The following is a 27,049-nucleotide window of genomic DNA, read 5'->3' as shown; positions in this document are numbered from 1 at the left end:
GTCAGGACTTCACATGCTAATCAAAAACATGTTTAATTTCCATCTATTTATGACCTGAGGAAACATGTTGTAAGGCACAACATGAAAGGCCTTTTCTTGTGCCTTTTACTGTCCTCTGTGGAAGTAACAGTTGCTGCAGTGCAAACCTTGTTATTGGTTTCTAAGTGGATATCTTTTGACTTTTTGAATTTAGATATAAGATGCTGTTGGTGAAAACATTTTATTGGTTCTAGATTTGATTTAGAGATTTCAGGTAGCCTATTCCCAATTTTGCTTTGCAAATATGCTCCATTTAGAATATATTTACTTTTTTCTAGAATCAAATCTGATTCAGATTTCAGGTTTATACAGGTTTATAGAAATTAATGTGTTAAAAGACACAAGTCGCCTTGATCAATCAGTAATTATGATCATTATGATCATTCATCTTTAGTTTTTTTATTTTAAATTAACTTTTGAATTTTAAATGAACGCAGTTTGGTTGTTAAAAGGCCTGTTTTCACGTTATTTTTAAACAGATCCGAGTCATTGATTCATAGACGCTCTCAAAAAGGCACTCGCTGGTCGCCACCTATCGGTGTACTGATGTAACCTACAGAAAGAGTCTTTTTGGTGAACGTTTAAAAGATTCATTTTATTAAGATGAATCAAAATGATGGTAATGGACAAAGTCATTCGACTCCCGAATCAGTCTACTTTGAATCAGACTACCTGATCGCGCATTAAAACACTACTGGTCATTTATCATCATCGCTGTATATGCATCAGAAGTGATATCGTTTGATATAACGTTAATAATTTTTTATTTGTTAACAATCTTTGTTGCCATCATGGATTATGGCTTGTTTTCTTTAATTTATGGCTCGAGACTGAAGTAAACACGACAACGTCACCAGTAAGTTGATGTTAGTTTATTTTTCTTAATAGGAATATTTATGATTTGACAATGGAACAGATTTAGAAACAGCAAACTCCGAATAGTAGTGCATTGACTACTAGTGAGATCTAGTTGATTAAGACAGGGTCTGGCCAAGTCATGTCACACATGTCAGGCCCTTCAGTCGGTGACTCTAACCTTAGGAGTACTAAGTTAAATACACAAAGTTTTCAACAAGCAGTGAAGGCGTCTCGTTTTACTGTTCTGAGAAGATGATGTTTGTGCTTTTTCATCGTCGTTGCCCGTTTTATATGGTTTTCCCAGTGACGCCTATAAAGCATGTGAGGCGGGTGTTAACAGATTTCTTGTCTGAGGCACAACAAGGGTCAGCGCTGAACTAGACCTACATGACAGATCATTTCCTGCGTATGAATGAATATGAACATTTTCAGTCATCACTCTGTCTGCACTACATCGCTGAGTGTTTCATATCAGCTATTTGTTCCCCTTTCAATTGTCACTAATGCTGTTTTTGTTGTGCACTCATTCCTTGCAGCTTTGTGTGGAATTGATGGCTGTTTGTTTGTTTGGACGTTCATTTCATTTATACATTGTACAGTACAGTGTGAAAATATTACTTGCACTTTCTAACCAAGCGTTCATGAAATATGTCTTACATCAGTATCTATAAATCACCCCCATACCAAGTATAATGCCCTATTTGAGGGAGGGACCACCATTTGAAGTGGTGCCAGAAACCAAAGTGGATGTTATGGAGTGCACTCGTTAAATCCCATAATGCACAGTAACAATGATTTTATAGCTGATGTACACTCAATGGCTAGTGAATGCCTATAATGCACTGTGATAGTCGGGTAACAGGAAATGCCATTCACAATGGAATCATACAGGTGTAGGTTACTTTTTAAATTGATTTTTAGTTGTTTAATACAACTTAGGTTCTATAAAAGATATCAATTTCATTTCGTTATTAGAATTTGAAAGTTAGCTAAGTTTTAGGTGATTATTAAACTGTAAGCACAAACTACTCAAAAGTCTCCAAATGCATTCACCTCCTGTAGTAGAGGACTGGAGAGAAATAATGTATAGAATAGTAAATGAGGGTATATGGGGGTGATTTTGGATACAGCCCTTGTTTGCAATGGCATATTAAGTGTGCTGCTTACTGTATGTCCACATATAAATTATGCCTGTGTAGGTCTTAGAAACCATTGACACTAATTTGCTTTATAAACAGCTTTCAACACTTTTGGGAAACAAAGTCCCGTGCTCTATGACGCAATTGTAGTATGCAATGCATTTTGGGAGACAGTGTCCCATAGTTTGTAGTATACTGCACATTTTTGACAAATGTAAAATGTTTAGTAGTTCCAAGCTTATATAAAATATGCATACTCCCCCCTCCCCCCAAACATAAGTAGTATGCCATTCCAAACATACCTTTTTTCCTTTGTGCCTTCTCTTTAACTGATGAACAGATCAGATAGAAACATCAATGAATGAGTGATGAGCTGTTTTCTCATAAGCTTCACCAACTGTTGTCAACCGATGCAAAGTCCAGTGACTTGAGTAAACTAAACTCCATGGCCAGTCCTGAAGGTGAGAGGTCACTGGTATTATGGGACCTCTCTGCAACCTTTTGAGACAGGAATGTCAGTGACCACAAAAGACTGCTTTGGCCAGATGATCAATGAAGTCCAAACGCAATCTGTTAAGGTCAGGGTTGAAATCCAAAATGATGCTGTAGTGTAGTGGATCCAGGTCAGAGGTGCTCTCTTTCAGTCATGTGTGAAATTTTGAGAGTCACGTTTTGTTCTGTTTAGTCACATTACAAAGAGATATGCTGGCTTGCGTCACACACAGAAAACAAAAGACCCTGACTGATCCAAGACTGATGACCCTATCAGGATTTATTTTCCGTCAATGTCTGGCTGACTGTATGTTATGCATTATGTTTAGCTCACCTTTTATTTAACTTCTGTTATACTGATAAGCACCTGTTGTGGTCAGTACTGGGAAAAGTTCCTTTTAAAATGAATGCTTTACAATATTGGGTTACTCCATAAAAATTAACTAATTGCGATTATAGTTACTTTTTATGGGAAGTAATGCATTACGTTACTTTTTGTTACCTGAGCTGGGCTTGCTTATTTATTTTTAATAAAAAGCCTTGGTCTGGAGGAAGTGCCTCTGCACCTCACTCCCAATTTCTCTCAACACTGAGACAGGAGAGACATCAGGGAATAAATGGGAAAACAAAGTAACTTGCGTTAATAATTTGGAAGAAAAAAAAAGCTTAAAAGCATCCTTCAAAATATCTTCTTTTGTGTTCCACAGATGAAAGGAAGTCATGCATGTTTGAAACTATATAAAGGCTGAGTAAATACATTTTTGGTTAGCTATACTTTAAAAGAGGGCATTTATAAAGCGTATGCTTGAATGTGAGTTTTGCAGTAGCAGAACTACAGCAGCTGGTCATCAGTCAGGTCAGACAGATGTCCTCTGGCATGTGGAGATCATAGTGAACAGACTGAGCTGCCACCTCCGGTGTGCTGAGAAAGCGAAATTCTAGCGCAGTCGCTATCCTCATTGATCGGGCACACTTTAGCACGCATTAGGTTGCACCCACACAACAGCATGCTCTAATGAAATCAATCTGCTGTGGAAATGCCTCACCCAGGTACCGGAGACAGGAGGAAGATTTATAAACCTGTTACTGTACCATCAACATCTATCATTGGGGATTTTCGTGTGGAGTTCTATATACTCAGTCAGCGTATATAAATGTTTATGTGAATTATGAATGAGGAAGAGAGTTCACATCCTATAGGAAGGGAAAAAGCATTAAAGGAATAGCTCACCTAAAAATTTTAATATGCTGAAAATGCACTGACCCTCAGGACATCCAAGATGTGGTTGAGTTTATTTCTTCATGGGACAGATTTGGTGAACTGTTCCTTTAAGAGTAAAGTGGGAGCACATGGGAATGTTCAGAAGTGCATGCAACTCGTACTAACCCCCCCACCACCACACTGTGCACTCATCACAACCTTTTTGCTTATTTTAAGTGATAAATGATCTGGAAGCAATATTAACTATGGTTGTTTCTTTAAATGACTTATAAAATTTTTTTTTTTTTTCTTAACAGTTAATGTACAAATTTGAAAATTGTCAATCAGCTTTATCTAGTACATTCAAATGAACAGTGTGTACCCTTTATCTGTGTTACCTGCACCCAGATCTCCTGGTTGGTTTGTCAGCTTTAGTGTTTTTGTTAAATCTACAAATTCCCACCCACGGACAGTTGGAGCCCTGGGCATTATGGGTGTTGAAATTTCATAACATTTTTGGAATTTCATAGCCCCTTTTCTCTGTTTTGTCATGTAACACATTTCTTGCACTTCTACTGCACATTCAAGTTTTATTAAAAGCCCATCTTTCCAGCGGTGAATTACCCTTTCAACCCTTCACTAAGCTCCACCCAATTGGTAACTGTTGCCAACTCAGACTTTACAGAATATCCCGAACTGGAAATTTATATGAAAAGTTTTTCAAAAGTTTTTTTTTTTTTTTTTTTTTAGTAAAATTTATTCATAATGTGTTGCAATTGATTGGATGTGGGCGATGACTGTTGTATTTCAAAGCACTTTATCTGCCTTTTTTATTGAATTAAAAAAAAAAAAAATTATATCATTTGGCAACACTGTTTTTTATATATAGAATATAGCAAATTGTAAATAGCAACTATTGCTAAAGTAGGATTTGTTAGTAACATTTTCAAAGCAGATCACAGCCAAGCGTCAATTATCTTTGACATATTTATGCAAAATTTAAATTAAATTACCCAAACATTATTTATGAGATGACAAACTAGTAAAATAATGTGTCTCAATAACTAAAAAGGGCAATTTACATTTTGTTTAAGTTGTTCCTAAATTTTTTTTTTCATAATTTAGAATAAATTTTAGTAGGGCTGTCAAAATGACTGAAAAACTAAATTCGAATTTTCTGCTTCAATATTATCACAATTCAAATTATATTCTATTTTAAAAGGCATAATTTCAGTTAGGGGAAAATAAGCTTTTGGCTTCTCTCCTGAGGCCACAAGAGGGCGCATTGAGCAAAACATTATGTACGTTTCTTTAAAGCGTAATACAATAACACGACTATCTTTGAAAAAAGTGCATACTGTTTAAAATAATGTTTATAAACCATATATAATTAATAAAGTTGCTTAAATAATTAGAAAAAAAAACAGCATCATGCATGTATGTATAGTTTAATACAAAGGACCAAAAACCAATCACAAAAGTAGGCTACTTTCTTCATTTAAAAACATGAGATACAGTGGGATGGAAAAAATTAGATAAAGTCTTAAGACATGTTTTTTAAAAGTTGAACTTACATTAATTTTACATGGCTTTCTTTTCTGTGTGAACGGCTTGGTTTCAGTTTCGACGTAAACAACATCTTCCCCACACTGATGCTTTCATTTTCTGCAATATGTTAAATGAACACCGTAGCAGCGCCGCATCTACTGGGTTCAACTGGATAGGCTAACAAAAGCATTAAAATGCAATGACGCTTACTTCGTCGTCGCATTTTGGCGCCACTGATAAAGCTGCCTGACGGCTGATGCAGACCTAAAATTCGAATGCAACAGTTTTGCACTCGAATGTGGATTTTTAAAAAAAAAATTCGACGAATATCTGAAATTCGAAAATCCTACATTTTAGTATGAGAGTTATTGGTGAATCATGATTTATTCGTATAAAAGGCAGATTTCATGCACAAATTTGTGTATACGCACACTTAATGACTGAGACCCAATGTGTTTTAAACTCATTTTATTCTTTTTACACACTGTTTCTCATACATTTCTTGCTCTAAGTTAGGATTCCATTCTGAACATATCCCGTGTCTGTTTTACCCCGTAGCTCAGCTCAGTGACACACAATCTCCTCTCTAGACAAAGTAATAAATATCTCTTCTGCGAGATAAAGGGAGAGTGTGTGTGAGATGATTACCCTCAGATGTGCCATATGTTAAGTTTACCCACAGTACACACGGAGCCGAGAGGATGAAGGGAGCAGAACGTCCCCACACTTGTTCTTTTCATCCCTTTATTCTCAGAGGAAGAGGCACATGTATATTTTTGGGGGGCTGCGAGTGATGTGTTTTCTCTCAGTAGGGATAATGCTAGTCATTAATCATCGTGTCTTGTGCTGAAACGGCCTCCCGCTTGAAATGTCACCGGGATCCGCTGTGCCCAGCGCCCCCTACTGTTCATCTGCTCCGTTAACCATTCGCGGGGGCCTCCCGCTGGTTCACACACCTGGAGCCAAGCCAGCCGACCGGGATATTTTTAATTCCGCTTCCCCTTTACCTCAACTCTCAGGAATGCTCTCCCACCTAAACACCGTCTGCTCGCCATTACTTTTATTTGAAATTCAGATCTATATTTGCTCATCAAAAACACATGCTACGGTGGGTAAAATGCACACAGAGCGCTCGCAATGAGGAACATCTTGGAACCCATAACTTAAGCTCACTGTAAATTGCCCCAAACCATATGAATATGTGTAGCTGTCTTACAGGAACACAGGAAATACCGTCTTATTAACCAGGTTTTTGATCTATATGTCCATACATGACCTCTTGTATAAAGGCCAGTGCTGTGAAGATACGTTGGGACCAGATCCAAAGCGTCTGAGAACCAGGTCAGTTTCATTCAAGCTCACACACAATACTCCCATTTACAGTGAGTCACAAACACTCTTGTGTGACGTTGAAGTGGATCCTTTTTGTTGGAGTGATGATGTGCGGCATCTGCACACTTCATAAAGGCCTCATGCTCACGGGGGTCGTGTTATTGTTGTAGTGGGAAGTTCTTCACATCATAAATACGCCTCTGGGAAACACAACTTTGAGGAATTGAAACGTGCTTTCGAGGTAACGCGTAATTTACACACCAAACATTCCCAGAGGCAGTTGCCTGTCTGACTGACTGGGGCAAATTGTAGACATAATGGCCACAGGCTTGCTTTCCCCCCACTCTTTTTTTTTGAAACCGGAATTTGAACTGCATAAATAGGACAAATCTGCCCGGTTCTCCTCCTGGACCCCATTTCGGTAAGAAGTTTCTGTGATCAAAAGCATTGTAAAATGGTTCCAGGGCAGGATATTTCCTCAGTGTGTTTCTCAGGTTTAGATGGACAAGGAGGAAGAAAGTTTTCCCCTCCTTTTTTTCGGCTTTTGAGGGGAGACCCCAGAGTAGTTTTTTTGGGGGGGGGTCACGCTACATTTCACAGCAGTCATGATAGTTGGGGTGGTCTCGTGTAGATATGTTTGCATGTCTTCAGCGAAAAGTTCAACCCTCATGTTCAGTATGTTTGACTTTTTTTCTTTGGTCTTCCAGACATCCCTGTGATTTATTTATAAGAATATAACATATTTGAAAAAAGTATCTTTATGGTTACTAAGGATCCATTTATTTGATAGAAATAATCTTGTGAAATATTATTACAATTTAAAAGGCCTGATTTCTATTTTTATATATTTTAAAATGTAATGTATTTCAGTCGTGTCAAAGCTGAATTTTCAGCAATCAATACTCCAGTCTTCAGTGTCACATGATCCTTCAGTAATCTTTCTAATAAGTTGATTCAGTGCTCAAGAAATATTTCATATTATCATACATTTTTAAATGTTTGTACACTCATTTTTTCAGGAAGAATAAAAAGAATAGCATTTATTTAAAATATACATCTTTCGGAACAATATAAATGTCTTTACTGTCACTTTAGATCGATTTAAAGCATCCTTGCTGAAAAGCATTCATTTCTTAAAAAACGGAAAAAGTAGGGCAAACTACTGAAAACAGACTTCTGGTTTGAATTGACATTTAATGACCCAGTAGTAATTTCAAAATTAAAGTATTATGCCCTCTAAATTATTTTAATGCGCTTTCACTAAATTTAGCAGCTTTTACTGAAGCTTTGACCCCAAACAGAACGAGTGTTACTGCTTTGTTCATATTATCTGTGATAATCTACAGCTATAGCGATATTTAACTTTTTTTTTTTTAGCATTTCTGTGGTGTGCCCAACATAAGCAGGCCTTTGATTGGCTGACAGCTCTCTGCTCTAATTAGGATAGCTTTAACAAAGTGCCCACTCCTCCCCTGTTTTACATATGTACTCTTTATTTAAATTGGCCCTGTCATATGCAGATAAGCAGCTGCATTGTTGTGCAAGGGCCGGCGAGTTTCACACTCGTGTGTTGAGGCAGATGAGGCTTTCCTTCCTCTGACTGCACAAAAACAAAACGTGTTAAGCAAAGGGAGGAGGAAGCTGCCAATTAGAATCTACAGGCGTGCGGAGCTGTGGCTGCTGATTGGCTAATTGGGTGTCTGAACAGAGAGCTCTCTCAAGCAACGATGCAGATCTCATGCCTCAAACATTAGTGTCACGCTCTCGAGGTGTCTTTTGTGCTTTGATTTATGGATTATTGTTTCTCTTTATCCTTTTCTGTCTCTTGCTTTCCTTATTCTTTTTTTCTGTCTAGCCTACAAACATTTGGATCATGTCCTGCGATAACGTGATGTGGTTTATCATAATATCACCTGGTATGAATTCTCTTATGCTGGCGAAGAATGACTGGAAAATGACTAGTTACTTTTATTTTATTTTATTTATTTTATATCCAAAAAATGCTATTCAGGAAAAAAAAATTGATAAAGTTTTTGACAAAATAGCTTAATAATAGTACAACAATAATATATATATATATATATATATATATATATATATATATATATATATATATATAGAGAAATATATACATTAATATATGTGTGTGTGTGTGTGTATATACTGTATATGTGTGTGTGTGTGTGTATATACGAGAATATATATAAAAATGAGAATATAATGAGAACAGTTAAGCAATATTATTACTACTACTACTTGTTTTGACATATTTGATTTGATTTGATCATTTAGGGTTCTGACTGTTTTTGAAATTAATGTCTTTCCCTTTAGATTCTTGTGTTTCACTATTTATTTATTATATATTTACAGCCATAGCAATAACTGTAGTGGAACTATGCTAAGGAATGCAATGTTAAATGTTAGTTAGGAATGAAACGTTTGCATCGAATTGCACCAGAATATGTGAGCTCTGCTTTGTATTTTTTTACCATCTGCAGTGATGTAACATTTCTTCCACATTATGTAATCAAAAAATGGTGGTACTCCTGTAGAATGTGGATTATTGCAGGTGGAACATGATTATGGGATTGACAGAATATCTGCAGCACAAAAGAGTCAAATAATTAGAGCAGGTCACTGATGTTGGTTGATTATATAAGCTTTGTGATGACATCTTGGAAAGGGAGTTTGGGATGGTCTGTTAATAGCTGATGGTGACAGTGGTTTCTCTCCGTCAGCATGCACTCACTCACCTCTGATATACATAATGCAAATGCACACTATTTTTATTCTGATGCATTATGTATGTCATCGTCTGTGACGTGCCGGTGAATGTTGAAAGGATTTGCTCATAGCTGTGATGGAGAGGGTCTGAGCTGGCTGAGGTTTTGCACATTTGTCTAGTTTTGTCATGTTGTATCTTCCCTGTTCTTTGCTCACTCAGATTATTTTAATGGATGTTCTCCCAAAAATAAAAAATTGTCATCATTTACTCATCCTGCCATTTCAAACGTGAATTTTTTAACTGATATAATGAAATAGAATGAGGCCTGGCTGTAAAGCTCCAAATTGGCAAAAACACCATAAGTGTGATGCATATGACTTTGTCCCAAGTCTTCTGGAATGTAAGTCATTATTGACTGTTAACCATTGCAACCAGATCATTAGATATGTTTACATACACAAATTTTCCTCAATCTGAATGAATTCAGTCTGATTTCAGATATCAGTTATGTTTAATATTTGTTTAAATGTTTAATAAAATCGAAATTTCATCTAGATCTTGCTCATTCTGATCGATTGATGTGTTTACAAGAAGGCTTTTCAGTCTGTTTGAGCCTTAAATGTAACTGTTTAATCCAGTTACTAACAGTTATTAACAATTACTAAAAATTACTGCAATTACAAACTAACAATTATTACCAATTTTGGTGCATGCCAGCATAGCTTTGGAGTCAGTGAGAATCAGATCTTTCCAATTCATGAACAAATTGTTTTGTGAACTGGATTAAGGGATTTCATTTAAATATTCAGTGTAGGGATGATGATTTTAACCAGTTAACTATTAACCGACAGTAAGAATTTTGACCGATTAATAAAATCAGTTAAATGATTTAAAAAGTCTTTTATAAAATATTTTTGCATGGTTAAAATTCGCTACGTGTAGACCTATAAAATAAAATAAAAAAATTTGAGAGAAAAAAACTCTATTTTATTTCATTCAGAAATCCCGATGCAAAATGTTTACAGACATTATAAACATAGGCTAGACTATTTTATTTCCCCTCACTCCACAGCAAATCTTTTAAATTTAACAGTATTCAGAAAAGAAAAAAAAAGAAAAAATGTAAGAAGCTATAGCTATATATGAATTAATTTAGGCTAAAACAAAACTGAAACCAACGATGGGTCTCTCACAAACCCAAATGTTTCCGTATTCGCGATGTATTCGAAAGCCAAAATATTTATGTAAACCTGGTTTTGTACTTGTTTCAATGTCCATGTAAAACAAAATGTGTGCACAGATTTTACTACATATTTAAAATGAGCAGTGTGTTTTTTCCATATGTTTGACTCACTTTTTTTTTATTATGATAATGAACAGGCTGCATTGTTAAGTTAGCAATGCTCAACTGTGTGTGTGCGTGCGGCGCCGGAGCTTGAATTTTTCCTTCTAACAATGGAAACAACTACTCCTAGTCATACAGATAATCTAAACTGTAAAAGGGTTGCTTTTATTTGTGTACATTCACAATAAAAACAAATCTTTGTGCTTTTATAAAATAAAGAAAAATAAGATGCTGCTTTCTGCCGTCTTGGTTTCCTTTCTCGCATGCAACACAACAATGCATGAACCGAAACTCTGCATACTAGACTAGCCTATTTGTTGCACAGTTTTTTCTTTCGATTTGTTAATTAATTATTTAATTAAAAATATATTTCTCATATAGGCCTTTTATTCGTTATATATAGCCTAGCTTTATTATGTTTTTCTCCGCTTGCAGAAGCACTGCAGGTGCGTGAAGTGACCATGTGAATCTTCATTTTCTGTTGTTTGTAAAATAAATCCCTGGAAAACAATTGTTAGTTTAATGGGTCACAGACACTTATCCTTTCTAATTTAATTCAATTCTACTTTAAAGTAATCTTGTTGGTTAACGGTTAATAATCGATTTAACAAGCGTCGGTTGTTGGTTAGGAGAAATAACTGAAATGAACATCCCTAATTCAGCGCAATAGAATGAATTGTTCACTACTGTCAGTGTACTGTACTTCTCTAATGTAAAGAAAAATTACTTCACTGAAATTAACATCAGACCCAGTTGCTGTTGTGTGACTTCAGAAGTCTTTGACTATAGCTCACAAGTAATATAGACCACTTTTATGATGCTTTTATGGTTCTTTCATGACATTATAGAGCTTGACCCAGTTCTCAATTACTTGCATCATCAAAGAAAAGGCAGAACATTCTTCAAAAATTTATATTTTGTGTTGCAACATGAGGGTGAACTATTCCTTTAAAACCTGAGCCGTGCATTGTCCAATTCAAGCGAGCAAAAGAACCACCACTGAAAAATGAAAGAGAAAGGAATTTTAAAAAAAGAGTAAAACGGTGGAAAAATGCCACTCTGAAGGATTTTGCTTGAGTTCTGTGTTTCATATTGAGATCTGATGGCTTTTGACAATAGTGAGCCCCCTCCTCGCCCTATCCAGATGCCTCTACCCCTGAGGGGGATCTCAGGGGCCCACGGCGCTCCACTCCTGGGAACTGCCGTGGGTGATTGGCCCCCCGCCTCACCCACCTACAACGCTGGCCCTAACAGAGCGCCGTGTGTAGGGCAGAGGCAAGCAGGACGACCTCAGGGCCTCCTAATAAGCAACAGCAGCCATGTAGCCGGACTTCTGAAGAAATCCAGCAACAATGATTGTGTAATGATATGGAAACGACAGCAAAACCTGAGCTCGGCTACCAAACAGCAGCGCCATGAGGGGAAGCCTTGTCTGAACTCATTAGGGTTTCTGTATGTGTCTCTCTTCTTTTTTTGCAGGCATTCCCACTTCTGATAGTTTTTCAGCGCGAGAGGTGCTTCGAACCTGGTAGACTTGATATGTGCGGTGTGCGATTGGACAGTGGAAATACCCAAACCCGACTGGGCCCCTTATCATGTACAGCACACAAATTACGCAAAGCAGCATCCATCTGCCACACAAATAGAGCTCCAATCCGAACCGGTGCTCTGCCATTGTTCTGGCCATTCGCCGCCCCTCCCGGGGTAATTCATGTGCCCCGCTACTCTGCTCACCCGTCACTGGCTATTCACTTAAACCTGAAACATTTCCATGGGCACAAAGGCTTCAAACATGGCCGTGACAAAAGAAATGATTTCTGCGTTTCTATTCTTTTCCTCCTCTCTGTCTTTCTCCTTTCTTTAAGACATTGTGTTGTTTAATTGGTTGTGCTTGGTAATTTTGTCTCTTGTCTTCTCCCATACTGAGTGATTGTGTGGGGACGGACGTTTGCTTTGACTGGATCGGACAGGAGCGGGCTCCCTCCCGTATGCTGGGAGCCGTCTACCTTTGTTAGGTATGCGGAGTTCGGTTCGGGCTCTGTGTGTGGTAAGGTTTGGGAATCCTGCACGGATGTCATGGGAATGCTGAGGAAACGTCCCTCCTCATGCCGCTGAATGACTGAGATGACCCCTCGGTGACGCGCTCAATGAATTCATATCTCCGGTCTTGCTGGTGATTAATGATTCCTGGCGCTTTCATGCCGAATCCATTGAAAAGCCCAGCAGTGAGCCTGTACTGTACATTTTCTTTGTTGCCGAGGCTGTGTGTGTCCTAACATGCTTTTTTTTTTTTTTTTTTATGAACTCCATACTGTAGTGCTGGGCTGCTGGCTGAAAGAGCATTAAGGTTAACGTTCTATGGAGAGAGTGGTAAAGCAGGAGAGGACGAAGGAGAGTAAGGGAAAATGACAGTGGCTTTGTCTGTACACAAGAGAAGGTGTGTGTATGTGTGCTCCAGTACATGTGTGTGCATTTGAGACGGAGAGAGAGAGAGAGAGAAATAGGTTCAATGGGTTTATTACCTGGAGTCAGACATAAGCTCATCTCAGCCAATCCTGCAGCGCCTCTTTATTGTACAGCTCTGAGGTTGTGTAATACACTTTTCAGCCAGAGCTGGAATTCTTTGTTCACTGCACCTGGGATTCTGCAGGCTTTGTTCTACACATTTAGAATATGTTTTACAACCTATAAACCCCCATTTTAAATCCTAAATTTATTAAAATGTCATAATTTTTAAATTGATACATTTTTTTTTTTATAACACTGTGAAATTTTTGATTGCTTGCATATCTGTTTGTGTGCTGCCAGGCCACCCTTTGTTATTATTTATTTATTTTGTTATCTTGCGATAGAAAAGATAAACTGCAATAAATCATCTGAAATTCATGTAATTATGCAGGACGTTGAAAATTGCATCTTTGACAAGGCACGTTTGTTATTTGCAATCTATAATAGACATCTAGTGGTTTAAAATTTAAATTATGTATTTGTCATGGGTTTTGTCAAGAATTCATCACCTTGAGAATTAGATTCTTACAATGTATACATTTTTCTATTAATAAAATTAATATATATAAATTATTATTATTATTGTGTGTGTATGTAATATATATAAAAGTATTATATAGGACAATTAATTTATACATTTTTATATATATATTTTTTAATTCTTAACTTAGATTTCTATATTTTTATTATTGTTTCTGGAGTATATGTAATTATAAAACATTTATTGTGAAATAGTTTTCCCCCTAATGAGATTAATTTCAAAAATTGTTATTTAAATTAAACATTTAGTATTTTTTTTATTTTGTTTTTTAAACTGGTTGCTAATCTTCATTTCTTAGAGCTATTGTCTGTAACTTGAGCTGACTGCATGAGTGCTGGGAAAATCAATATTTATTTATATAGCATGAGCTGAATGTGCATGTATAAATGTGAAGGCATATTATGAAGCATTCCAGACAGTAGCCTGCATGCCTCATGTGTCCTTGTAAAGCCCTGCAGCACCCCGTCGACCCTATCCTCTCACCCTCCCCCCCTCGCCTCTCTCTCCGTCTGTTTCTCGCTTGCATAATGGCAGGAGCGAGCGAGCGAGCGAGCGAGCGAGCGAGCGTGTGTGCGAGGCTGGATGTATAGAGAAAAGGGATGATCTCACTGTACAGTTCGTTGCTGAAAAGCAGCCAGGATTTCATCATCCCTCTCTCCTCTCTTTCTTTCTCTCCACCCCCATAAAATGTGTAATACCACCATCTGCCTCATAGGGGTGCCATAGACCTATGATCAAACCAGGGTAACACACACACACACACACACACACACACACACTTGCTTTCTTGCAACCCGTTATTGAAATAGACTGGCACCAGCTGAAACTGCCAGACTGCCTTAAGCCCTGGTGCATACTGTGCGTTTTTTTCCACACCATTTTGCCAACTGAGACACATTTTGGTATCATAAAAGAATCCTTTGATTGTAGGGCAAAATTATCCACCCACTGATTGGTGATTGATTTGCAATAAATATTAGCCTTCAGCATTATTTTAAAAGCATTCACATTTAATTTGAATGCTTCTATAATGCAAGTCGTCCTATATGATTTAGAATTGATATGCATTTGTTTTGACCATATCTCAGCACTCTTGTATTGTACAATCTAACGAGCAGCAGTCTTAAAGGACAGAAACAATTGCACAGTGTACACAGAGACTGAGGCACCATCAGAGAGGAAGAGGGAGGGACCCGCCGATGTAGAGGTATGCTGACGGACAGCTGGAGACTGCGGAGAAGAGAAAGACTGAGAGAAAGAGGTGTGGTTAGGTGGGATGCATTGTTAGAAGCAGAATAAATCAGTCTGGTCAGTGTCTGCAGGGCTTCACCGTTCTGGGATGAATCCAGTGTGAATCTGTGTGTGCCTGCGTATGCTTTGTTTCAAGGTCATCCTGCTCCCCCAGCTTGAAGGTTGAATTATGTAACCCAGATATTAATGCCTTGAGTGTATCTCTCCTCTCATTTCTGTCATGCTGGGATTCAGTGGTTGAAAATCATATATGAGAGACTGTTGTTATCATTTAGAGAGAATAAAACTATTAAAATAAAACTGAAGATATGAGATTATGAGATGAAAAGTGATTATGAGATGAAAAGTGAAAAATATTGAAATGTTGCTTTGGAATACATAACTGAATAACTGAAATAAATACATTTTACCTTAAATCGAAGTACTAAAATTAGCGACTAAAATAAGACTGAAATAAAAGTAACACTGAAATAATAGATGAAAACGATTTAGAAATGTGAAATTTGGAGAACAAATACAAATTACAATAGCACATAACAAAAGCACAAAACATTAACATGACTGAAAAATAAAAAAGCATATATATGTATGTTTATACACGCACACACACACATATTCTATTTATTTATATTTATACTGGAGAATATATATATTTATTTTAGTTTTATTTATATTTAGTTTAAAGGTATGTGACATCCTAATTTTGGCTGGAATAAAAAAGTATAATAAAATCATTATGTCCTTCTCATATCATACTTTCATCATTCTCTTGTCTAAATCTGTCGCAATGAGGAAGTTGGTTAATACTGAAGGAGTACTTTCCTTTAAAACGTGTTGTTCACACATAGATCTGAGGCCTTTTCTCCTCTTGACCCGGGTGTGCAACATTTTGACCTGTCAAAGTGTCTGGCAGGGGTGGCCATAAACCAGTGGGGTGTCCAAGAAACCCTCACGTCTCTGCACACTTCAAGCCTTTATTAGAGGAACAGGAAAGAAACGAGGGGTCAAGAGAGGAAAAGGGGAACCTTCGCTCTTTAGGAGGCCTCATATCCATTTTCAAGAATGAAAGTCACACGCCTCAAAACCTAGTAAAGTAATCACAAAGGCTCTTCGTTGAACCCGGTGCTCTGCAATTACCTTCACACGTTCTTTCCCGCTCCCACACACACCTGGTTCAGTGAGTCCAAACCTGGCTAATCTGTCTGCCAAACCCTCCCCCCGCCCCTTCCTCTGCACCCAGCAAACATCTCATCATCTTGACTGAAGTGTCATTGTGAAATCCCTAAAGTCATTAACAAATAATTAATTAGCAGCCCCCTGAGGCAATGGATTAAGACCTCTGCAACGATGTTTTGTTGCACTCCTGGGAAGAGAAAAGGGGGAAGTGGAGGAAGAGCTTTACAAACTAGGTTGATGATTCAAGTCATCAAATCACACATAAAGCCGATTCATGCTTAAATCTTATGCTCTGACGTGGAGACATTATTACATGCTGTGTATTTATTTTTAGCTCTTTTAAAGGATATTGCTTGATTTTATATGAAAATCTTATATTTTGAAATGGCAATAATTTGTTCCAGTTCACTATTACAATTGCTTAAAGCAATTAAATAATGCAAAAAAATAAATGCTAAAATAATGGATTTATATATAGTCATAATAATATATGGATTTATATGTATATATATATATATATATAGATATATATATATATATATATATATATATATATATATATATATATATATATAGTATCATGTGCTCTAGAAAAAAATATTAAAATGTATTTATACAACAGTTATTTCTGGTTCTCAAATCTGATTGGTTGAATGCCTTTTTCAGGTTTGTGATATTCTATTGCTAACAGCACTCTAACCGTTTCACCGTTTGTATCACTCTGCTTGCAGTATTTCCTACATTGAGTGTTATGGTGGACATCCAAAACCAACATAATTTTATACATTTATTAAAAAAAAAATTGTCATAGAATTTAGTTTTTTAGGTGCAAATGTAGCCGTTTACAGTTCAAATATGCAGGTTGTATTAAAGATAATGCCTATTTAAAATTCACAAATAATTTTAAAAATACAAATATACATGACATTATAAAATTTATAACAAATTGGTTTAAGAAGACACTGTTAATGTCAATTTCACATATTTCCATAAGTGTATGCTTCCAATGCTTACAAGGCCATAGATGTGTCAGTTGAGAAAGATCTGAGGGTTAATATTTAAACAGATCCCTAATTAGACACATTATTGAAATGAGGCAGAAAAGCAGCAGTAAAGGACCATTAAAGTTTACAAGTGGACTTTTAAAGCCAAACGTCGTAAATGCACAGACACACCGATAGGCTTGGCTTCAGGGTCACCAGGTTCACCCTCGACCCTAAAGAAAACTCACATATGTTGATGAAGCCATTAGCTCTGTCTCTCTCTCACAGACAGCTGAAGAAACTGCCCTTGTCTGTCTCGTCTCGTACCGATGACCTTGTCCTGCTCGACCTTGACTCTGCCCACTCGTCTTGCCAGTGTGAGTGACATCATCACATGGTTGGATTACAAAGTGTCTGCAGCTGTCGCCCTTAAATCCTTTTAACCTCCTGTCATCCCTCTCTTCCTACTTTTTCTTCCTTCTCTCTTCCCTCTAGTGCTTTTGTTGGATTTTGATAGCCGAGATCGGGATGGATGAATGACGGCCTCCCGAACTCGCCTATGAATCTTTTGTTTCCGTTCAGATGAGTTTGAAAACACACACAATCCATTCAGATACAGGTGTGTGTGTATGTGTGTGTCCTGTGGTGTTAGTCTCTCAGCTGTGATTACAATGAGGACTGACCCTGGTGTCGTGGTGACAGTAGTGCTCTAATGAACACTAATGAATCAGATGGCTGACAATGCGAGCACCAGGAATCTTTTGTGTTCATGTCACCTCAGTCATGATGAAGAGGTGTGTGTGTGTTGTGCCTGAAGCTATACGGCCAAATCAATCTTTCAGGAGATAAAAGAATCATGCGTCACACAGGAGTCCAGGAATAGAGGCAGATTTAGATGATAATTCGCTGGGCTATGCTAAACCTATGCTAATTCTCAGTAATTGCTCTGATGAATCAGTTGGGTTTTGTCTTTCTTCTTTTTGTATGTGACTCTGCTCTGCAGTGGTTTCCTTTGAGTATTTTGGTATTCCTTTGTTCAGCTTCATTGTTGCATATGTTTCCATTAGTAATAGCACAGATTTTTACATTAGTGGAAGCAGCATCTCAAATTAGCTTCAGAAACAATGCATTTGTTTTACATTAGATATGTATACACTGGCCTGTTGTGGCTGATAAACAGATATTAAAATTCTATTGTATTTTGATCTAGATATTAAAATTCAATTGTATTTTGTGAAAATAAATTGAAAATAAAACCACTAAAAAGATAGTCTTTTTAAATAATTTAAATTAATAGAGCTAAAGTAAATTCTAGCATAATATTCTGCTAAGGTTTATATGTAATAGTGTTATAAAATGATTGATATTTTTAAAGATTAAGTTTGAAATTGGGGAAAGTAGCATGCACAAATAAATATCCAATATTGACTGATAAATATTCAGTGTTGACTGCTACAATAAAAAAAAAAAAAAACAACCTCTAATATAAACCGATAACAGATATGGTACCGATAAAAAATAAAAAACAAAAAACAACAACAAAAAAACTGAAAGCAGTCATTTAAAATGCAATAGCAAATTTAGGCAAAACAACATTATAATGTACATGAATTTAATCATATTTTTGAAATACTGAATATTGTCTGACACTGCTAAATAAAAATAAATCTGTAATACTGGCCAATAACCAATATGCTGCGCTCAGAATTGCTTTCGGTTTGGTGGAGATTTAATGGATAAACTCATGTAATAAATAAAATCATAAACAAGACCAAACTCCATTAATCTCCAACATAAAATAATAAAGTTATTTCAGAGGGAAAGAGAGAAGTGAGTGCTTAAATAAAATCTTCATCTGAGTTGTGTAGATATGTTCAAGGTGATTGCTGAAGCATTTGAGTCCTGGAGGTTGACCTCCTTATGGTAAATGCATTCATCATTGCTAATGATGAGTGTGGTTTCATTTGCATATTTGAACAGTTTGCCAGACAGCATGCAGTTCCTCTGGGTTCTTATGGAAACATTTTGGTAATTGTTGCAATGACAGATTTGGCATAAAATAATCTGAGTTATTTTAGCTACCTAACTGATTTGGTTGATTCTGGGCTTATGTGTTCCATTGTTATGTAACTAGTAGCACAGTGTTGTATGAGTAACCTCTGTGTGTATCACTGTAGCTTAAAGCCACCACACACACAAGCTAATGATGCCAGTCCCTGCACACTCCCCTCACAGTATGACTTTCACATCCATACATGAACGAAGGTCTTACGGGTTTGGAATGCTGCGAGTGTGAGTAATTAATGACAATTTTCATTTTATGGGTGAACTATCCCTTTAAATGTTATTTTTAGCAAATTTTTCATACTGTACATTATAGTGTGAGTTGTTATAACATGAAAATTATTATCAGCTTGGTAAAAATTTTTAGCAACTAAGCATCCATACTTGCATTTGTGCTATTGTAATGACTATCAGCATGTCTGTGACTGTGATTACCTGTGGTGGCCTTGCTCTTGCTTAAATAGATGCTGTTGCAGTGTGGTCTGTTGGCACTTGAGGTGGCAAACGCACTGGAGGCAAGTTGTATTTTAAGAGTTCTGTCAGAGTCACCTTGTACTTTAAGTGCCCCTCTGTGCTTTATACAGCAGCTGTTCCTTATAGATCTCCCTCTTTGCTTCACACTCACACACACACACACACACACACACACACACACACACACACACACACACACACCAAACATCACAGCCCAAACCAACAGAACATTCCATTGGGCCAATGTTTAGCTTTAATCCCATAATAAGACCCTCAGCTGTCCAGGAAAAGAAAGAGGACTTTCCGCTGCTGAAGTCAGACACTTCAGTCTTCTCCTCTCTTATGCGCTTCCTTTTCATCTACCTTTGTTCTCATCTCTTTGTTTTAATTTGGAGCATTTGGCCCTCTCGGGTTGACTATTGTGCTCTTTTGGTTTAACTCTCTTTCTTTCTGTGTGTCTTGCTCTTTCCTCTACCTCTCATTTGCAGTGACTTATAGAGAGTCATGGATTTGTTTGAGACCACACACAGACATGGATGCTAGACTAGTATAAGCAAATGTCTTGCGTTCCAAATTAGCATTCAACATATAAACCTTGTTCTTTGAACAGTCTTTATGCTGCCAACACTGAATATATAGCGTATTGTACGGCACTACACTAAGCTAATGATATTCTGTCTGCTTTTTGGTCATTGGGTCAGTGTGTCAGGACCTCTTGAAACTCAGGGCACTAATGCATCAGCATGAACTAAAGTACTGAAGAGCAGAGCTAACCGTCTTAGGTGTAATCTTTAAATGTAATACAATTACAATCAGCAAACCATCATGACTGAAAACACTAACTGTGCTTTGGAGAAATGTAGCTAAATAATGCTTACAAAAAGTACTGTAGTGACACTCTGGTACATTGATGTTTTCAGATGTTAATTCCATGTTATTTAATATACCATACTCCCATGGTACATATCCAGAAACATGATATTACCATGGTAGCATGTTCATAATACTATAAGAGCACTGTTTTGTGTATTTTTTTTTTTTTTTGTAAGTGATGCCATTTGCATTGCACTGTACTATTATTATGGAGTACTATTATGTCAAAACAAGGTGTTTTCTTTAATTATGAGTGTTTGGCAATGACTTCATTTTTTATTTATATTTATTTGTGAGTGAGAGACAGCTGCTGTGAATGAACCTCAGTTCAGATAGGAAACACAGACAAGACCTCCTGCTTTGCCTGAAGATATGAGTCCATCAATAGAGAGATCACATCTTGAAATTAACCAACACACACCTGTGCAGATAACACATGCATAAACCACTGTACGTCCCATTCATATTGCTCATTGTTTCATTATAAACCTGCAATTAATATATGCATGATAAATGCATGCACCAAATAAGTTTACAGTAGCTTTTAGTTGAAGAGACACAAATGGGTTCCCAGACCTGTGTGCTTTAGACCAGTTGCCCATTGTTTTGTGTATTAGTTCAGGTGGTGATGAAGGGATTTAACAGGTTAAAGAGGAATAAAACAACAGATGGACCCATCTACTGTCTGTAGCCTAGATTCTACTGTACTAATCCACAGTCGCACACAATCTCTGACACTCTCTGAAGGAATGTTAAACCGAAATATCGGAAATGTATAAAGTGCAGCGGGACATTTTCCAGTGTCACAGCATGCTGTTATTGCTTTGATTAAAGTCGTTGCATTAGCACAGGGGTGGTTGGAGATTAATGGAGTTTGGTCGTGTTTAGAACACAGTGGAAATCCAATCGTGAGAGCTTTCCGTTTGGTAACGTCACAAGTTTGAAAGCAGGTTATATCTTGTGTTATGCCCTGCCCATAAAAGGAGCAGATGAGTTGGGTGTATCAGCTTTTCATAAATTAGTTAATTACAAATCCCCTAATTACACAGTGCAAATCTTCCTCTGAATGAGAGAGATTAAATTTGCAGGTTAAAAGCCTAGCTGATCTGCATAAGGCTGAAGTGTGCAATTTCTTTTCCCCTAGTAGCACCAAACTGAATTATAGTGACAACTTTGCAAACAGGTTTCGTGAACTTTTCCTCATCTTCTATTGGTCGGCCAAACAAGCAGCCCAGCTACAAACACACACCATTGGTTGAGCCAGTGCTGCCATGTTGGACTGATAGGAATGCATTATCTTGTTATTATTTTTAAAGTGTTATTTTAGTATTATTTATGGACTGTTGAAGTTTTTAATAATATTTTGAATTGGCTTTTATTAGTTTTCATTTTAATTTAGTTAATTAGTTCATTTAAATTTGAGTAATTTTGGTGTGGGCTTTTGTCTTTTTTCAGCTTTTTAATTAAGTTCATTTTCATTAAGTTCAGTTTTGGTTTTTATTTATTTGCAATTAGTACACATAGTTTGCACATAGTTGATTTTTTGTTTATTTAAGCTTTATTTCATTTACCAAAACTATTTTTACTAGTTGTAGTTTTTGTTAACAATAATAATCCTAAAAAATTTCACTTTTGCTCTACTTTGTGGACTAATTTAGTTAATATTTAAGCTCGGTGTTTTGTATCACAAATAGTACTGCTTATTGTGACAAATTGCTCAAATTTAAATTTAATTTGCCAAAAATCTAGACAGTAAAACTGCAAAAATATTTTTAACAGTGTAAAAAAAGTATAAAATCACTTTATTTATTTAGAATCAGATATATATATATATATATATATATATATATATATATATATATATATATTTTTTTTTTTTTTTTTTTGCTTAATTAAGGAGACATCTGAGAGTCTTTGGGAGGCTAATATTATATATTTATAATAACAAAACTGATAATTACAGTTGCTAAATTATATTCTCCTTTATCATTATTGCTGCTCCTTTGATTTAAACTTAAGTTGAAAGAACTTTTCACTCTATATTGTTCATCTCTCTCTTATATTTGGTGAGAATATGTTTCCAGCACACGAAATAAACAAGCTATAATTTCCCCTCTATTTGGCAAGCTGTTGTCTGTCATGCGTTAATTGTTTGCTTCCCACCAAACTTAACTGACCGTGTTAATGGATTACTAGGCACTGAGAATTAGACTGAGTCAGTCAGACAGGCTTTGGGGGTCCAGAAGGTCAACCAGGACACCTCGGTCTGTCATGCAGTGTGAAACCAAAAGGTCAAAGCCTTGTTTCTTCCCTCTTTAATATTAAAATATGTTACTTATTGAATCTGATGGCTTGAAAATGCAAGTTACTAGTATAGTCATCAAAAGTCACTGCCAATATTGCAGTTTTCTCCTTGTTTGCGTGTGTTTATGTGTGTATATAGGTCATGGGTATGTCCTTTTCCTTTTTCTAGACAGTAGGTGGGGAAGTTTATCAACACACACTTAATCCAATGAATCAACCTGTGCTTGTACGTGTCTCTGATGTGAAAGAAAGAGTTTTGTGATGGGGAAACCCATGTTAGATAAATCAGTAAGTGAAAGAGGTGCTCTGTGGTTGTTGAGGACCCTGGAGCAGAGCTATTAGGACATCTTCAAAGCACACAGCTAATAAGAGCTTAGGAACAGATAACACAGGCGACATAAAGACCGCTCCATTTCTGTAATCTAAAACCCTCAACTTCACACATACACAGCGATTCATGTATCTGTGCTTGGAGGTCACACAGTCTGGCATCTGTTGCCACACAGTGTAGTAGAAATTCCTTCGCCTACTCAGTCTGTTTACTTCTTATTGTTAAGGTAAACACACACTCATAGATTTTTCTGATATAGTTGAGGTGAAAGTGGGTTGAAGCCTCTCTTGTCTTTGTTTTACGATGTGGCTGATTCTGACATTAAGGTCAAAGGTCACTCAGCCCCTCCTGCGCACCGTGTCACACTGATTCTGAGAGCTCATACATGCATACATGCCTGTCGCAACACACTTTTGAAGCTGTCACTTTCTCACACAGTAGGACACACTCGCTCCCTCGCTTGAACACACAAAAACAAGGACGTTTGCAAAGTATTTTTGGATTGTAGAATTACAAGTGATTTCCAGTGTAGGACGGGGTATCAATAACCTGATTCGATTCAGATTCATTTCCAAATTATCAGGGTGTATTTCAATCCATTTTGCTTACATATAAAATAAATTCTCTGTTATCTATATAAGTTATACAGAACAGGCTTTTTGGACTGTTTATTGGAAGAACTGGCTCATAATAGTCATTTGCTTTGTGAATCAGACTATATTGGTCATGCTGTGTATTTTTGATTCACTAATGGAGCAACTCATAAGAATCATTTTGTTTTGGAGCTGAATTGAGTAATTTTTTATTTGAATCAGAGTACACTGGCCACAATGTTTGTTTACCAAAAATAACAGATTTATAAGAGTCAATCATTGTGATTTTGCGAATCAATATTTGAATCAATTAAATTATTCATCAAATTAAAATTCATCAGAACATCAATATATTTATATAGCCTTAATTGCTAAGATTGCTACAGACATGTTAAAGTGTTGGAAAAAAAGAAAGAAGCAAGAAAAAAAGTTTTACAATGTCACTCTTCTTATTTTGCAAAAAGATATAAGCTAGAGACTTGCATTAGTAGATCACCAGAATGCCCAGTAGCAGAGACCCAGTTAAAACTGGGACATGCCTACACACACACACACACACACACATATACATCCAACATGTAATCTCTATGGGAAAGCTCACATGTATCAAAAATGGTCAGCGATGGCTAAATTTAGGAGTGTGTGGTAAGTAGGTCTCACGGTCTTATCGCTCTCTCTCTCTCTCTCTCTCTCTGTGTCTCCTTCTGTTTCTCTCTTATGCAGTCGGGAGGGTCAATCGGTGCACATGGTTTCTGTGGTAATCATTAGGTGAATGAATGTCAGGAAACATGGCTTGCCATCAGAGGTTCCCGTGGACTGGGTGTGTGATGATCCAGATTGCTCAAGGACTGAGCCAGGTGATTCTAGACATAATTAAACAGCTATAATGTAGCCAATAACAAATTTCAAAGCAACTTCAGTAATTAGTAATTTTCATAAGTAGGATGTAACTCCAATTATGTTGCTCTAATTGCAAAAATATACGCTCCTCAATAGATTAAAGGGTTCATATTATGTTGCTAAAAAGAACATTTTGTGTTTTGGTGTAATGCAATGTGTTTACGTGGTTTAAAGTAAAAAAAAAAAAAAGAAGTCAGTTTTTACAAAGCTCATCGTTCTGCAAAGCGTGGTTTGCTATGGTTGGCCGGCTATCCAGTGTGTTGTGATTGGCCGAATACCTCAAGCGTGTGACGGAAATGTTACAACCCTTACCATATTTGGAAACACACAGTGTCTCCACGACATGGCGGTGACGGCAACAATACTACAGCGAGAGTAAAAGTTACTAGGGCTGTCAAAATGACTGAAAAACTAAATTTGAATTTTCTACTTAAATATTCTATTCAAATTTAAAAGGCATAATTTCAGTTAGGGGGAAAATAAGCTTTTGGCTTCTCTCCTGAGGCCACAAGAGGGCGCATCAAGCAAAACATTATGCACGTTTCTATAAAGCGTAATAAAATATCTCGTCTATCTTTGAAAAAAGTGCATAATGTTTAAAATAATGTTTATAAACCATATATAATTAATAAAGTTGCTTTTTGGTCATTGGTGATTATTATTATAATTTTTTTTTTTATTTGACGAATATCCGAAATTCGATTTTTTTTTTTTGGCAGCCCTAAAAGTTACAGTTTCTTTTTTTTTTTTAGTAAACATTTGGGCGGTGGTATGCAAATCTTCCCATGCAGTGATGTGATTTAGAATGTGGGGGCGTGTTTAAACGAGGCGTTTTAGAAAGGCGTGGATGAGTCTTAACTTTCAGAAAGAATATCTCTTTGGGTTTGAGACTTTAATCTTTGCGACTCTACGGATCTTATATATGTACCAACAGCTTGTAACACTCCAAAGACAAAGGAAAACATGAAATCGCATCAAATGACCCCTTTAAAGACTGAATGTGAAAGAATTTGGCAAGCCCCAGTGGCTGCTACTTTGCTGAAATGCTCACAGAAAGTAATGTTTTGCTGTATTGCGATTAAAATAATCTTAAAATATCCATATTTAAAACTTTTAAAACCGTAATCTCTAGCTTCTGCTATCTTTTGTACGTGCATTAGAGAGTGGCGTTGCTGGAGGATTACATAAACCCAAACTTTATGTAATTAGATTATTTAAAACAGTAATATTTTTCTAGATTATTTCCTCACCAGAGTTCATTGTCAGTGTATTGTTAATATTTTGCAGTGCAATTTTTCCTGTTATAGTATTGTATGAATCACAGCTCGCTTTGTTCAGTAATTAGGCAACAATGCTAATATGAGCAGTTGCGTACTGTACATTGAAAGCTGCAGGCATGTTTGTAAATGCGCATGCTAGTCTAAGTCTCTCGTGTAAAGAGATCCCCAAGCTAGAGAGCAGAAATGGGAAGTTGAAAAGAAAGAAATAATGAGAAACAATTTAGAGTCAGATGAAGAGCATTGGGTATTCCTAGAGGAAATGAAGACTGAGATAGTAGCTAAACGTATCACCCAAATAACCATCTACCTGAACGTGCCTAACAGTAACACTGGCAGAAATGATTGAAGTGTTTTCACAGTGATTGACATGGGGTGTAGTTATACGATTCCTCTGGGATGTGCAGATCAAAGCTGACAGGATAAAAGCAAGGCAGTTTCCTTTTAGCCGTGTCAGTAATGGCAATGATTTCCTCCAGGGCAAATTCAGGAGAAGCTAGATACTAAAATCCTTTGGTGTAACATTTACACGAGTGGTGAGTGCAGATGTTAAGTCACCTAAAGCCATTTACGCTGATGCTGGTGAACAAACACATCTGTCAGTCACTAAGGTGTTTCTTTAAAGAGTTGTATGATGGAGAAGTCAAAATAACGTAAAGCCAAAATGTTTTTACTATCACTTTTGATCAATTTAATGCATCCTTGCTGAACAAAAGTATTAATTTATTAAAAACATTTTTTTTTGAATGGTAGTGTATTACAGGATAGAGTTTAATCTCACCTTCTTTCCCTAATAGCTCTTTAAGTAGTATCCTTATATAAGGAGTGTTAGCTTGGGAAGAGCATTTGTTCTTGATCGCACCCTTCCTGTGCCTTTAAAATATGTATAATCTTTTACCGAAACTTGGTCCTTTTCCCACCTCCACCCACAGTGTTTTAGAGTGAATCAGCGTTAAGCTTGACAGTCAAGCTCAAGTGCAGACAGACAAAAGTTGATCTTGCTCGAGACAGAAATGAGGATGTTTAAAATCTCCTGCCATGGATAAGGAAAAGCTGATGCTAGAAGTGTATTGCTTAGTTTATTTTATTATGGAC

At 36.7% G+C, this 27,049-nt stretch overlaps 1 long non-coding RNA gene across 1 annotated transcript in view; it reads left to right on the top strand.

Annotated features, from left to right (window-relative positions):
- The first annotated feature begins 673 nt into the window (after positions 1 to 673).
- LOC122141092 overlaps positions 674 to 27,049 on the top strand; it is a 50,437-nt gene continuing 24,061 nt past the window's right edge. The window contains exon 1 of the long non-coding RNA XR_006157539.1: positions 674 to 895. This is a non-coding gene — a long non-coding RNA (uncharacterized LOC122141092). The remainder of the gene's footprint in view (positions 896 to 27,049) is intronic.

Source organism: Cyprinus carpio, chromosome B20, assembly GCF_018340385.1.
Source record: "Cyprinus carpio isolate SPL01 chromosome B20, ASM1834038v1, whole genome shotgun sequence".
NCBI classification, from domain to species: domain Eukaryota; kingdom Metazoa; phylum Chordata; class Actinopteri; order Cypriniformes; family Cyprinidae; genus Cyprinus; species Cyprinus carpio.
Note: the sequence above shows the minus strand (reverse complement) of the source record. Positions and strands in the feature narration are given on the sequence as shown.